At 34.0% G+C, this 14,677-nt stretch overlaps 2 pseudogenes; one reads left to right on the top strand and one right to left on the bottom strand.

Moving 5' to 3' along the window:
- Positions 1 to 4,037: 4,037 nt before the first annotated feature.
- Positions 4,038 to 8,777, bottom strand: LOC115951429 (annotated as a pseudogene).
- Positions 8,778 to 9,340: 563 nt separating this feature from the next.
- Positions 9,341 to 11,462, top strand: LOC115952408 (annotated as a pseudogene).
- The last annotated feature ends 3,215 nt before the right edge of the window (positions 11,463 to 14,677 follow it).

Here is a 14,677-nt window from a genome sequence, read left to right as displayed (position 1 = left end):
TAGATTGAATGAGTGATTGTGCAAATAAAGAGAGTTTCAACTTATGAAGTCTGCTAAGACACCAATTGGTTTTTTGTATAGACGGGGATTGAATCCCAAATCTCTTATTCAACCATCAGAGAATTTACCAATTAAGCTAATTGGAACCCACTAGTACTATATATATATATATATATATATTACATTATATTTAAACTGATATATTGGATTAATGTATTTAAGTTGATATTTGGGCTTATAAAATATATGGATTTTGAATTATATGTTAATAAACATAAAAATAAATAGATACATATATACATAAATAATACAGACATATATGTGTATAGCAGTAACTCCAAAAGCAGTACACATATATAAATCACTACTAAAATATTTTATTCTTCTAGCCAGACCAAAACGGCATCCGATATGAAATTGACTCTTTTTTTTTTTTTTTTTTTGATATTGATCTTTGGGTATAGGGTTTAGAAGAGAAGGGTCATGGGTGGTTGATTTGAAGGGCTAAGTTGATAGAAATTATTGGGTTCAGAGAAGGGCAACCTCCCAACCATACACAATCTGAACCATCTTTCTAAAACTATTAAGAGTGTGAAGAAGGAGAAGCAAAGCCCTTTGATTCAAAATTGACTCTCTTAATACCAATTGCAACAACTTAACAAATGTGGTTATTTGATATAATTGAAGATGGTTTAGAATATCTAAGTTCTTATGCCTTCACTTGTTTAGAAATATAAACTCCAAAAAATAAAATATTGTAAACTCACTATCAAAAAATTGAGTTAAAAACAATCATGGTAAAGAAAATAACTAAGCTTACGTTTAGCAAGTGGTAGTTACTTTACTTTTGAATCATTAAAATCTTTTCAATGATAATTTTTTTTTGGTTCATTTAATTTTGAATCTTAATATAAACCTAGAATTACAAAGAGTTTGAAATTTTATGGTAAAAAAGTTTCACATAAATGAAATTAAAAAAAGAAGAAAAGACATAACACACACATAGCACGTGCAATAGGGCTAATCACTTATTAGCTAGCTTATTTTCCCCAACTTAATTATGTTCAACTTTTAAAAATCTCATCTTTTTTCTTAGTAATAATTTGTCCAAATCTTACCAAAATGAGTCTCAGTATTTGAAATAATGTTTCCAAAACAAACTTACCCAAAGTTAATACTAATAATAAAAGAGGAGAATAACACGCTTATGTTAGGATTTACAATTTACCTAATGAGCAAAATTCATATGTTATAACCAAAAAAAAAAAATTCATATGTTATGTGTGAGTAAGAATGAGTTGAATGTCATTTCACATGATGCGAGCAATTAAATGAGGGGTATTGTTGTATGCAAGATATTTTCATAATGTCTTTATCAATTAACAATAGAAGATGAACTCTTTTTTTTTTCTTCCTCTTATTGTTAACTTTACTTGAAATAGTGGAGGAAACTAAAAATTAATAAGTATTGAAGTTGATATTTGGGAGAGATAATTGGTATGCAAGAGATTAAATCCCCATCTGCCCCATTGTTTGGGAATGGTCATGATATGGACACCCAAAACAATGTGCAAAATTGGTCTTCACACATTTTTACTTATGATCAGATCTCAAAACAATGTGAAAAATCTCACTAGTTTTTGTCATTAAATATCCTCCATGGATTTTGAGTGAAAATCTCATAAGATTTTGTTGAAAAATATCAGTGAAAATGTCATGAGTTTTTGTTGGAAAATACCCTCCAAATTCTTTTTTGGGTGAAAATATCATTATTTTGTTGAAAAATACACTGTAAGGGTTTTTATCGAAAATCTCATGAGTTTTTGTTGGAAAATATCTTCCAAAGGTTTTAGAAAAATTCTCAATTTTTTTTTTAATTTTTTTATTTCTGGATTGGGAAGTCACATTACTAATCTATGTAGATAGCATGCAAAATCACATAAATCCAAGGAAAATTGATATAAGCACAACCATTAAATTAAAATAGGAAACATGGGATAATATTGACAAGTTAAGCATGTGAATTCAAAAAAGAACATCATGTAAACTCAATCAACCAAGTATGTGAATTTATTAACAAAATAGACACTTCAATTATCTGAGTGGAAAAGAGATTTTGGTGAACATAAGAGTTTTTGTGCAATTTATGGAAGTTTGAGGGTTAAAATAAAATTTATGAAGTTTTGGAGCCTAAAGTGTAAATTTGAAATATTTGGGGGCCAAAGTTTGATTTTTGAAAAATTTGGTTGTTGTGCTGAAGGCATTATTTTCATATTGGGCTTTGTTTATTTATTTTTGTAGGTTTTTAGCTGGAAAAGGCTTACTAGGTTGATTGTTTTGAATTTTAATTGTGGACTTTTATTGGTGTGGTAAATTGATTAAGACAATAACAATTTCCAAAAAAATTATTGAAATCTTCTTTTGAAAACTTTTGTAGTCATATTTTAGTACAGAATCTTATGTTACCTAACATAATGCTATTAAGTTGATGTGACATCAGGGTGCTTTAATTAATTTGCCCAGTGGAGGTTTTTCTCTATGAATGCTTAAGTCATTCCAACATCAAGTTAAATAAGAACATGTCATCGCAGATAGTAATCATTTTTGAACTTTTAAGAATGATTTCTTACCCTCGATTATACTCATTTTATGATATGACTGCATAGTTATTTATTTACATTAGCAACTGAAGATCCAAATGTATCTTCTAGTCAAGTGGCATTTTATTTTCACTACTGCACAATTGAGACAGCTTTAGAATTTCAAAGGTGATGGTCATCCATTCACTCAAAGTAGAAAAGATAGGACCAAAGTGGACGAAAGTGGATCAAAATAAGTCAAATTAGACCAAAGTAGATCGAAATAGAACAATGTAGACCGAAATGGACCGAATAGACAAAAATGGACCTTAAGGATAGAATTGGACCTAAATGGATTGAAGTGGACAGGATTAGACCGAAATGGACCAAATGATACCTAATTGAACTAAAATGGACCTAACTAGACCGAAGTATACCAAATGGACCTAACTGGACTAAAATGGACAAGGTGGACCCAATTGGACAGAAATGAAAGAAATATGAATATTTATTTTTCAAATTCAAGAAGTAAAATGACCCTTTGTGCGTGCTATTTTTAAACAGTAACTTTGTTTCTGGAATCCCTTTTGAATGTATGTACTGGTGTCATAGACGCAAAATCCCATGAAGTTTGCATTAAAAGAGGGGCAAAATTCTTTGCAATTGGAATGAGTCCGAGGCCAATATCCACCAAGATTTGTATTCTATTTTCATGGAGTAAACCTCAAGATGGGTTAGTTAAACTCGAAACTGATGGTTCATCTCTTGGAAATCCAAGCAAATTGGGTGGAAGTGGTTTGCTAAGAAGTAGCAATGGTGATTGGATCAAAGGCATTGCCAGATATTCCGGTCACTAACCAGGGTTATGGCTGAATTTTGTGCTCTCCAGGATAGCCTCTTTTTAGCCAAAGACCTTGGAATTTTTAACTTGGATGTAGAGCTGGATGCTTTGATTCATTGATTGTGGTTCATCTCATGAAAAATCTTATGGCCAATCATTCACTAGAACCTTTAGAAGACCTTCCCTAACAGCCAAATTAAGCAAAGATTATGCAAAGCAAACTACCGTGCGGATGCTCTTGCTAAACTCGGAATTTATGTAATTAGTACTTACGTTTTATCCAATAACCCACTGCTTGTGGTGGAGAATTTGGTAACCCTTTATAAAAAGGGCAGATCTTGTAATAGACTTATAACTATTTAATTTCTATGCACATTCCTATTTTTAAAATATGCTATGGTTCTTTTCCGGCACCAAAAAAAAAAAAAAAAAAAAAACGAAGAACTTATCTCATCTGCTTCTAATTTTAGCCCTTTGCTTCTTCTGTTGTGTCCATGAGCTAATAAAATATTTTACACTTTGTGGCAGACTTCTTTGGTTAATGTGGTGAGCCTTTGAAGGATAAGTAAACTTGATCCATTTAATGGTATGCGGCACTTAAGTGAAAACTGAAAACCTCAGGGACAGTTGGATGTGATGGTCATTGCACATAATGGTAACTTAGTGCCTCCCTCCTCTAGTAAATCCTCATCAAAATTGAGGGGGCAACTCGGAGGAACTTCCACAGGATTGAGATCATCAACAGACTCGAGGCTTCCAATGAACGAAGATTCAGTGTCATAAACCTCAACAATGTTAAATTCTTTCCAAAGCTCAGAAACAATCTTGGCCTCTGAAGGCTCTCCTTGATTCCTAATTGGGGGCATAGTGTAATATGGAATCTTACCTACAAAAAGATCAAATTATTAACTTACTTTTTTTCATAAGTAAAACAATAGATTATTAGGGGCATTCTGAGAATCAAACTCAACACCTCTAACACCCAAATTATTAACATCACTTTGCATCTCTATATATTACAATTTGCTTTTCTTGTTATCCCTTTGTTTGTTTGCATATTCCTAGGGCACATAAACCATAAATGCCTAACACATACCCTGATTCCAGTCATGCAGAACAATTCTTGCAGCAGCTTCCACATCCACAACACCACCCTTTTTCAGCTCACCCCTAACAGTAGCCACTTTTTGAAGGAAGTCATCGACCAAGTCAAGGCTAGGGAGCTTGTACAAAGTTACCAACATGCTGGGTGGGCAACGCCTTAGAATCTCCTTCAGTGCACAGATGGGGCAGGGACAGTATAATATCAAAATCCGCTGATATAACTTAATATAATAACACAGAATCCACAAAAATTCTTACTATCCAAAGGACTTCATCCTAAAGAAATATGCACCAGAATTTCTAAATAGATAGTTTTTCTTTTTTTGACTTGTAAATAATTTTGTTTGATAATTCAATAGTTGGGGGTGAGGGGATTTGAACCTGGGCATCTCTGTTAGAAACACTAGGAGGCACCAATTGAGCTTGATAGATAGTGGAGAATACATATTAATAGAATTTGATGTCACTGTAGCTTCCTTAATTAACATTTATTGTCCTTGATTCTATATATGCAATCTCCTTACATACAAAGGCAGTTGGAGGGAGAATGTGAATTAATGAGGGAATAGAATGCTGTATTTCTTTTGCCACATGAAAAGGTACTCAAGCAGAATAGCAAATAAACCAGCACAAGGACAAAGGATGAGTTCACTCACCAGGACCAATCGGGTCATCCAACTTCTCAATTCTATTGCAATTACGAAGAGTTATAGATGCATCATTTGCTCCAGATCTAAGCATCATAACACCAGGGCAGTAACAATTTTACATCTTGTCTAACTGAACCTCTCGCATAGATCTTGTTAAGCCAGGAGTAGAACCAACATTGACAACATGGGATCTCTTTAAGCTATTAATGAGACTACTCTTACCAACATTAGGCAGGCCAATAACACCAACTGTAATTGATTTCTTGATCTGCCATAAATAACAGAGCACAATTGTTAATATGGCTGGCACTATTACTCAAACTCTAAAACCCAAATTCAAAAATATGGCATAACAAGTACCATTCAGTAGTAAAAAAAAAAAAGGGTAAAATAATCTTCACCATGGTTCCTAATTGAGAAGCTTTAATATGTGGAATAAAAACACCATTAACACAGGTTTTGAAGGCCATACTTTGAGACCCACTTTGAGAACAAAACTTCCCTAAATAGAACATTAGGTTTTGGTCAACTAAGCATATATTTGCCTGATGTCCACTAGAACAAAAGAAATAAGTATTGCATAAACAATGATCTAACTGACTCATATCAACTGAATAATCATCAACGTTTCTTTCCCCTCATCCATAGTATTTAGTTCCCAAACAACCGCACAAAGACTCTTTGTAACAATAACTAACGTCCAACCAAGTAGAGTGAGATATAGCAAGTCAAGCATGCATGCAGATCAAGACAACACAAGCACAGGTAAAATAAAAAGCATAATGCTATAATACCAATGGGACACACGTAAGTCATTGTGAATTAAATATATGGTCATTGCTTGGTAGACTTACATCATGGCTTGAGTAATTCTTCAACAAATTAATAAGCGTTTCAGCTTCTAGACAATCACTAGTTTGTAGAAGATTGCTTGGTTTTGCTGCCTTTGAGCTTGATTTCCACCCTAATTTTGATCTTTGCTCTTGCGTACTGCACATAAATGCAACAGCTAGTAATTCTTCCCTAAGATACTTAAGCCACTTCTCAACAGCTTCTCGAGGAACAAGATCTGAGACACGAGTGACAAAGGTAAATAAAACAAGATGGAACCATATGGACAAGGAAAATAGGTGAGACATCTCTCAGTCATTGCATGTAACATAGTCTATGAACTTAAATGGCAGCCATTATAAGATTAATTGCTGTTTGATTGTGAACATACAGAGAGGACTCAGAGTTATATCTGTCTATTATTAGAATGATGGTCCTCTGATATTTTGGTCATGCCACTCCATTACAAATCTAATCATAATGTGTTTCTTAACTGTTTTCATTTTCTAACTTATCCTAATTTATATGAACATAAGAGTCATTACACAAAAACTAAATGCCTTAAACATGCATGAGAGAGAGAGAGAGCAAAAGATTACCAATTTTATTCAGAAGCAATACTAGATGCTTATTAGGGCCTGCTTTCATCACCAAATTCTCCATATCAACACAACGAGTACACGAGCATCAAGAACTTCCAAAATGACATCTGGTGGTTCAATGACCTTCACCAACTCCTTGTAAAAAGTCCTATCTGAGTTATCTGTATGAAAATAAGAGATGTTAAAAGTAGCACAAAGATAAGTAGACAGACAGTAGATCCAATGAAAAAAACCTTCCACCAAGAACACATATTTAAAAAAAAGAAAAAGAATCAACATACCCTGGTTTTTCCCAACTCCAGTGGAAAATTTAGAGCTATCATCATCCTCTAGTAACCCCAACTTTCTCTTTTGAGCCTGTAGAGTACCACTATGAATTTAAGGATTGAAAGGACGAAGCAAAAGTACAACAAGGTTCATAACTAATCAGTAAACTATCACAATTTAAGTTTCACCCACGAGCAATTGTTAGTCCCCAAAGTTTGAATTGATAACTTTTTTTTTTATAACACAAAATTTTATTAGAATGAAAAACAAACCCAGTACACCGGCGGTGTACTAAAGGAGAAGTACTATCAATTCAAAATACAATGCTCAAACAATTCTAAGAGCAACAAACAAGGCAGAGAAAGAAAAGCAGCACTCCAATCCAGCAAAGTACGAAGGAAGAAGGCTTTAATTTCAAGGATAGTCCGTTCACATCACTGAAAACTTCTGAAATTCTGTTCTTGCCAAAGGCACCAAATAATGAAATTCTGTTCTTGCCTAGCAGTTAGACAGTGGCCAAAGATTTTCCCCTCTCTATCTCTCGTAAGATTGTGCTTTCACTTAACAGATGGCCACAGTACAGTCAACAGTGTAGTGTTACAAACTTAGAATCAAAGTAGTCGCAAGATGTATTTGTTTTTCCATTAAAACTCAAATTGAAGAAGAAGAAGAAGGGAGCTCAAATCATAACATACACAATCATAACATAACAGATGGCCACAGTACAGTCAACAGTGTAGTGTTACAAATTTAGAATCAAAGTAGTCGCACGATGTATTTGTTTTTCTGTTGAAACTCAAATCATAACATACACAATCAGAGTAACAGTAAACAGAAACTTTGTTTCAAAATAAAAGAAATATAGAGAATTACATTAAAATGAACAAACAATATAAGTACAAGATACTGTCCTATTCTATCAAATAATGTTTGGATTTGGAGTTGGCAGGAGTTCTGCTCTCCAGTACAAGTAAATCAAAAAAATACACTATCAGAAAAAGTCACAGCGCATCTTCTTGCTCGGCGGGGCATCCTCTTCTGAATCCAGTAGATTTAGAAAACTCAGTGGGTCAAAATCGGGCTCTGTATCTTCAGCAAGGTCGAGTAAAAGACCCTCCACCTCAGCTTCATCAAATCCATCAAATCCTTCAACTTCAGAACTCATGTTCTTGGTTAACCCATCTTCTCGTGAATCCAAGACTTGGAATTGTGAATGACCATCAATGGCAGCAAATCTGGGACTTTCATCAAATGGGTCTTGATCATCATACGGGTCTTGACCCCCCATGTCCGTGTCATCAAAGAAATCCACCTGATCAAAAACACTGTTTGGAGAACCCAAAATACCAGAATCAACAACAGTAGAGGGTGGTCTTTCCAAAGCCAAAGCCAAAGCCAAACCCCTCTCCTCCTTCTTCTTATTCTTTTTGTAAATTACACAGAGAACCAAGTCGGAGCCCTTTTCAGCAACACTAAACTCATGCATCAACCAATCAGTGGTCTTCATCTCCTTACCCTCACCCTTCACCCTGAAATTCAACAATTTGTTGAACCCAATAATCGTCTTCCCAGAGCCAGACCCAGAGCCAGACCCATAGATTTTCTTGGTGGAACTTTCATGCCAAGTCCCATAGGAACCAATAGAACGAAGCACGCGATTCTTCCCCCTCTTTAACAGAGTGAAGAAATAATGCTTCTCATCATCCAACACCGCCGTCGAGTCCGTACAGAAATCCCATGGGGGTTTATTGTATACTTCATCAGAAAAGCCGATGACGTCCCAAGCCAAAACCTCCTTTCGAATCTTCGGAGAAAGGTAACTCGAAATAAGCACTGCGTCGGAGGGCTCAAACCTCGCCCCCAATGGCAGAGGCAGCGGAAGCCTCCGCCGGAGAAAACTCATCGCTTCAGGGTATCTCAGAGAGAGAGAAAGAGTGAATACAGAGAGAGTGAGTTTAGAGAGAGAGAGAGAATGAGAATTTTGATGGAAAGAATGACGATGATGCCTTATATAATAGTCGGCGCAAGGGCGGTGAGCCCAACGGCTATTTTTTTTAATAATTATTTTGAAAATTAATTTTTATATTAAATCAGCAAGGATATTTTTTTTTAGTTTTTTTAGAATCAGCAAGGATATTCAGGTCTACGTGGATAAGTTTTCGAATCCTCTACTCTCAGATCTTGTAATATGATAATATGATTTGAACAATTTTATTTAATAAATTATAATTATTAAAATATTATTAATTAAAAAAAAAATAGCCATTAGGCTCACAGCCTTGCACCTAAAGCACCATCGTTGATCAAAATTCTCACTCTTTTTCTCTCTAAACTCACTCTCTCTGAGAAACCCATTAGACAAATTAATTAAAGCATCCTGATGTGACTGTTTAGAAATTGATAAGCAGGGTAAGGCATAAGATAAAAAAATAAATATTTCCACTGTTTTGCTAGTATTGTATTTTATTTATTTATTTTTTCATCTGACATATGAATTTGTGGATGCAGAGGGAAATCTGACATATGGAGCGTCTGGAGGATGGTCAAGTGGAGGCCTTGCAAGTGGTGGCTACAAGGACACCTAAGTGGTAAGTGGAGCTTCAAGTTTGAATTTCTGTGTCTTTGACAAAAATTTGTGGATCTATGGGATACATGTAGGATTTAGGAGATAGCCTACAAATGAATTTTTTGGTATATAATAATTGTTTGCCAAATATGGAGCATAGTCATTTAAAATTGAAGAGGAAGGAGAGCAATTTACATGGAGAACTTGATAAGGGTTCTTGGACCTTGTATAGTTGTTTTGTCATGTATATCTTTTGAGTTTGGAAAGTCACTGAGGAACGATTTGCAAAATCAAAGAAATTGAAATCTGTAATTATGTTTGGGAAGGAGAGAAAAATTATGGTTGGTATAGGGTTTCCATTTGGTTTGTGATTCTGAGTCAATCTTAATTGAAAGTGTTCTTCCATCCTTGCTGGAACATCATTATATTTCAATTACACCCGCAATGAGCCAAAGAAGAGATAGGTATTACCTTGTAGTTCTATATTTCTTGCTTAGTGATGACACTGGAACCATATTGTTGTGACTGAGAAATTCATCCCACTCGGAGAAGGTTGATTAATGAGATGTATAATGGCCAACAGTTTTATGATATAGAGTTTTACTGTCAAATGCAATATGTGGTTTGGTTTCAACATGTTAATTTGAGGCGCTGGCCACATATCTTAGATTGGGTCTTGTGGATATACCCGTTTCATATTTTATGAAACTTTCATTTAGTGCTGAGAAAGATAAGGTGATTTGAGGGCCTGGAGCTCAGATGAGTTGAAGTATGTGTATTTGAAGTCTATATGAGTGGATATTGTGTTGAATGTCCTCTTCAATTGAGGGGTTCCTAGATTTTATGGACTCCCTGGGATTATAACTGTTCTATGTTTTAGCCTATGTTTGTTTGATTTTTTTTTTTCCATATACAACCTTGTACTTGACTTGCATTAATTATTTACTAAAAAAAGAAAATGAAAGATAAATTGAAAGTTGACTGAACATCTTTGTCTTTCTCTTATGAGTTTTGATGTCTAACAAGATTGGTTTAACTTCCATATATATGTGCTTTAAAAAAATAATAATAGTGATTAAAAAAAAACTTCCGTAGGTATCCTTTGTATGCAAAAGCTTCCCTTTGTCAAGCTTGTTACACTGCGTTACACCTGACTAGATCCTTGGAGAACAAGGCTTCTGAGCTCCTAGAAGCCATACCCAAACCCTTTCTCTCACTTCACCTTCGATTTGAACCTGACATGGTAGCATACAGCCAATGCGAATACTCAGGTCTTTCTCCATCTTCTTTCAAAGCCATTGAAGCCGCACGAGGAGATAGAAAACCATGGACTGGAGAGTTAGCCCAAGTTTGGAGAAAACAGTGAAAATATCCTCTTACCCCTACTGAGATGGCCTTCATGCTTCAATCGCTTTCCATTCCAACAGACACAAATATATATTTGGCTGCTGGGGATGGTCTGATGGAAATCGAAGACTTGACATCTGTTTACACCAATGTAGTTACCAAGTCTAGCCTCCTAAGTGATGAGGATTTCACAGAATGCACGGGAACACAAAAGCTGCATTGGATTATTATGTGTCTATTAATAGTGATTCTTATGTGGCTACATATTTTGGAAATATGGATAAGATGGTTGCAGCAATGCAAGCTTTTAAAGGCTTGTACAAAACCCTTTTCTTAAGCAGAAGAGCTTTCGCAGAGTTCACTTCACAGGGTTTTAGTGGGAGAGATCTGATGCAAGCCCTATGGAAGGCTCATCTAGAGGATTATGTCATGGGGAGTGGGTCTGCTTTGCCTGACTGCTTTTGTGAGTTCAAATTGTGATTTCAGAGGCTCATCTTTCTTTCCATATATTGTATTTCTTCATTTTATTTTATGTGCTATGACTCTAGAAGCAGTTTTTTTGTTAGGTGTTTCTATAATTTAGGGCTTGTAGAATTAAGAGTTTTCCCCTTATTTCTTATTTTTACAAGTTCTAATGTTATTGACTGAATTATGTATCTCTGGGCCAAAGTTTGGGCATTGCACCTAACCTTTCTGTTTTCACTTTTTCTATTAAACAAGTTTCCTTTTGCTACATTCGTAAATTCTTAATCCATCTCTTTACATTACCTATGCACAAATGTGTTTTATTTAAAAACCGTTACTCAGAATGATCTTTGATTAAGATTTCAATTGTGTATTCGTTGGTTTTGATGGTTATCATACCCGCAGGCTACACTTTCAATGAAAGTTATTAGAATTATTAAGATCCTGAAGAGATGAACGTTACATTATAAGAATGTTTCTTCAAGTAGGCAAAAAGGATTCATTCATCAGTACCAGTATAATTGGTATGCTGGAACATCTTGATTGCGGCTGTCATATGCTTTAGGTTAAAAGATTTCCTACGATCACTTTCTCCTTTGAATGAAATTGCAGTATAAGTCCATTTTAATGCTTTGGTTCACCTTTGAGCAAGCTTTGATCTGGGGTATACACAGAAATTTCCGCATGTATTCCCAGGATACAGACTTTTCCTCTATTGCAGGCACCATTTCATCTAGTGGTTGCCATTTGGAATCTTGTATAACTGACTGGTTAATGAACCTTCAAATGTTATATCATTCTTCATAAAATGACAAAGGTCGCAACCAAAAAGCAGTATAGCATCATGGAGCTGATCCAAGACAATTCTCTTCTGAAGTTCTTACAACTTGAAATTTAAGTATCATGATGAATAGTCTGGTTGAGTAAGATTCAATGTTTATTGAATAATGTTCTATCATTGAAAAAGGTGGAATTTCTCAAAGAAAACTGTCAAGACAAACCAACTGTTTTATTATCGGTATATATTAAGAGGATACAGAAAGTTAGTTATAGCCTTTTTTGACTTACAAAAGTGTCCTTAATTTAATTAACTTAAAACTTAAAAATGGGGTTAAAAAATTAAATTGACAAAAATATTAAATTCCTACTTCTACGTTTTCAGCTTTTAATAAACTTCTACTTTTACGTTGATTTAAATTTCTACTTTTACTCACTAACTCCCTACAAAATAGGATTGCTCTTTTATCTATACTACTATTTAAGGGGCTGCACCTGTTTGAACCGGATTTTTTTTTTGTTCCAAAATACCCACACATTTTTATGTTTAAGTAGAGACAAAACTAAAGGATAATTTGGTAAAACTATTTTTTTTGGTTCCAAAATACCCACACATTCCTATGTTTAAGTAAAGACTAGCCTTTGAGCACGCGCGTGAGAGGCTCTTCTATATTTTGGGTAAGGGTTAATTTAGAGCATTTATTATACTTTGGGATTACTACATTTTTCAATCACAAAAAAAACCTCGGGGTGTGATGAAAAATTATTTCACCACACATAATACTCATCACACCCCTAGGTTTTTTGTGATTGAAAAATGTAGTAATCCCAAAGTATAATAAATTCTCTAAATTAACCCTTACCCACAAAATAGAAGAGTCTCTGAACACGTGCTCACAAAATAGAAGAGCCTCTGAGCACGCGCTCAGAGGCTAGTATATTTATGACAGTCATGCACGTGCTCAGAGACTAGTATATTTATGACAGCTGTCAAGTTTTGTTCAATTCTAAAATATAGTGTTTTAATCCTAAAATTTAGCCATATACTACACGTCCATAACAAAAAGCTAAAAAGAGCTTAAATCTAAAATTTAGTAACTACCATTTTTTTTCTTTTACGGTAAAAGCTCAAATTTTGGTTGTTTCGATTTTTTTTTTTTTTTTTTTGGGTTAAAGGAAATGCTCCAGGATGCTTAAAAAGAGCTTAAATCCTAAAATTTAGATCAATGCTGCATCCACTTTTTTTTTTTTTCTTTCTTTTAGGTGGTGTTGTTCCCTTTTTCTTTTTTCTTTTTTTTGGTTAAAGGAAAGGCTCACAGTTATCCATTTTTGTTTAATTCAAAATTTTAGTTTTTTAATCCTAAAAGTTAGCCACTTACTACACATCCATAACAAAATTTAAAAAGAGCTTAAATTTAAAATTTATCAACTACCTTTAAATTGAGAAAAGGTACGTAACATTTTTGATGGAGTAGTAAATTTATAATTAAAAAAAATATATAAATTGAATTTCACATAGAATTATACAAATGATAAATATAGTTTTTGTTACAAAAGAAATTTTTTTACAACAATTTCTTAGATAACAACCACTTCATGTGAGGTTTGAATCTCACCCGAACTTATCTAATATTCCATTCCAACGCTTCCTCAATGCAATCCAATAAATTTGTGCATACATCAACCCGACTTATCAAAGAATTTTGGAACTTTTTCATAAGACCCAATATTTTATTTTAATCCTTATATACATTAGCATATGTTACATCTTCTTTCTCAAAATAAAAATGATATTAAAAATAGGAAATGGACAAAGTAGAAGTTTGAAAACATCTATATTCTAACCTAGAATCTAATTACAGAAGCCAAAGAGTTCTTATTGTGTGCAATCTATCTATCAAAAACAGACTCTTAACGAAGTAACGGTTCCAAGGGGTAAGGTACAAAGACACAAACAGAGGGCTGCAAATTAGTCTATTTAGTAAGAATTTTGTTTTTTGTTTACAAAGACGTAAACCATTTGAATTTTTATATAACTCTGTTTTTAGAATCTAATTTATAATAACTATGTGAGCAGGTTTACTGTACACTCTTCTGCGCTTTGGTTGACCTTAAATCATTCCAAATGTATTCCACTTTCTTTGTTGCACTTCGGGCTCTTCTTCCCTTATCTAGATTGATACCACTCCCGATAGCATGAGTATCTTAAATAGGTAATATATTAAAAGGATTGGTGCACGGAACATCAAACACATCACCCATATCTTTCAAACCCAACTTATTACTTAAATCTTAAATAAACTTGCAGATGCAATTAACATATTTGTTTTTTAGAGCTCTTCCATTTTTTTTTCCCAAAGTACAATACTTTCAATTCAACATATTTGTTTTTTAGAGCTTCATAAGGACTAAGAAATTGTAACAAAGAGAGAAGATGTTAACAATAAAAAGTAAATCTCAACAAATGCACTTTAGAGCTTCATAAGGACTAAGAAATTGTAACAAAGAGAGAAGATGTTAACAATAAAAAGTAAATCTCAACAAATGCACGCTAATAATCAGATAGAAACAACCTAGTTTTGAAAATTTTTCACATCAAGATTTTTTACAGAGAAGCAATTCAACTACACTGTTTATCACAAAGAAAG

This window comes from Quercus lobata, chromosome 7 (genome assembly GCF_001633185.2).
Source record: "Quercus lobata isolate SW786 chromosome 7, ValleyOak3.0 Primary Assembly, whole genome shotgun sequence".
In the NCBI taxonomy this organism is placed as follows: Eukaryota; Viridiplantae; Streptophyta; class Magnoliopsida; order Fagales; family Fagaceae; genus Quercus; species Quercus lobata.
Note: the sequence above shows the minus strand (reverse complement) of the source record. Positions and strands in the feature narration are given on the sequence as shown.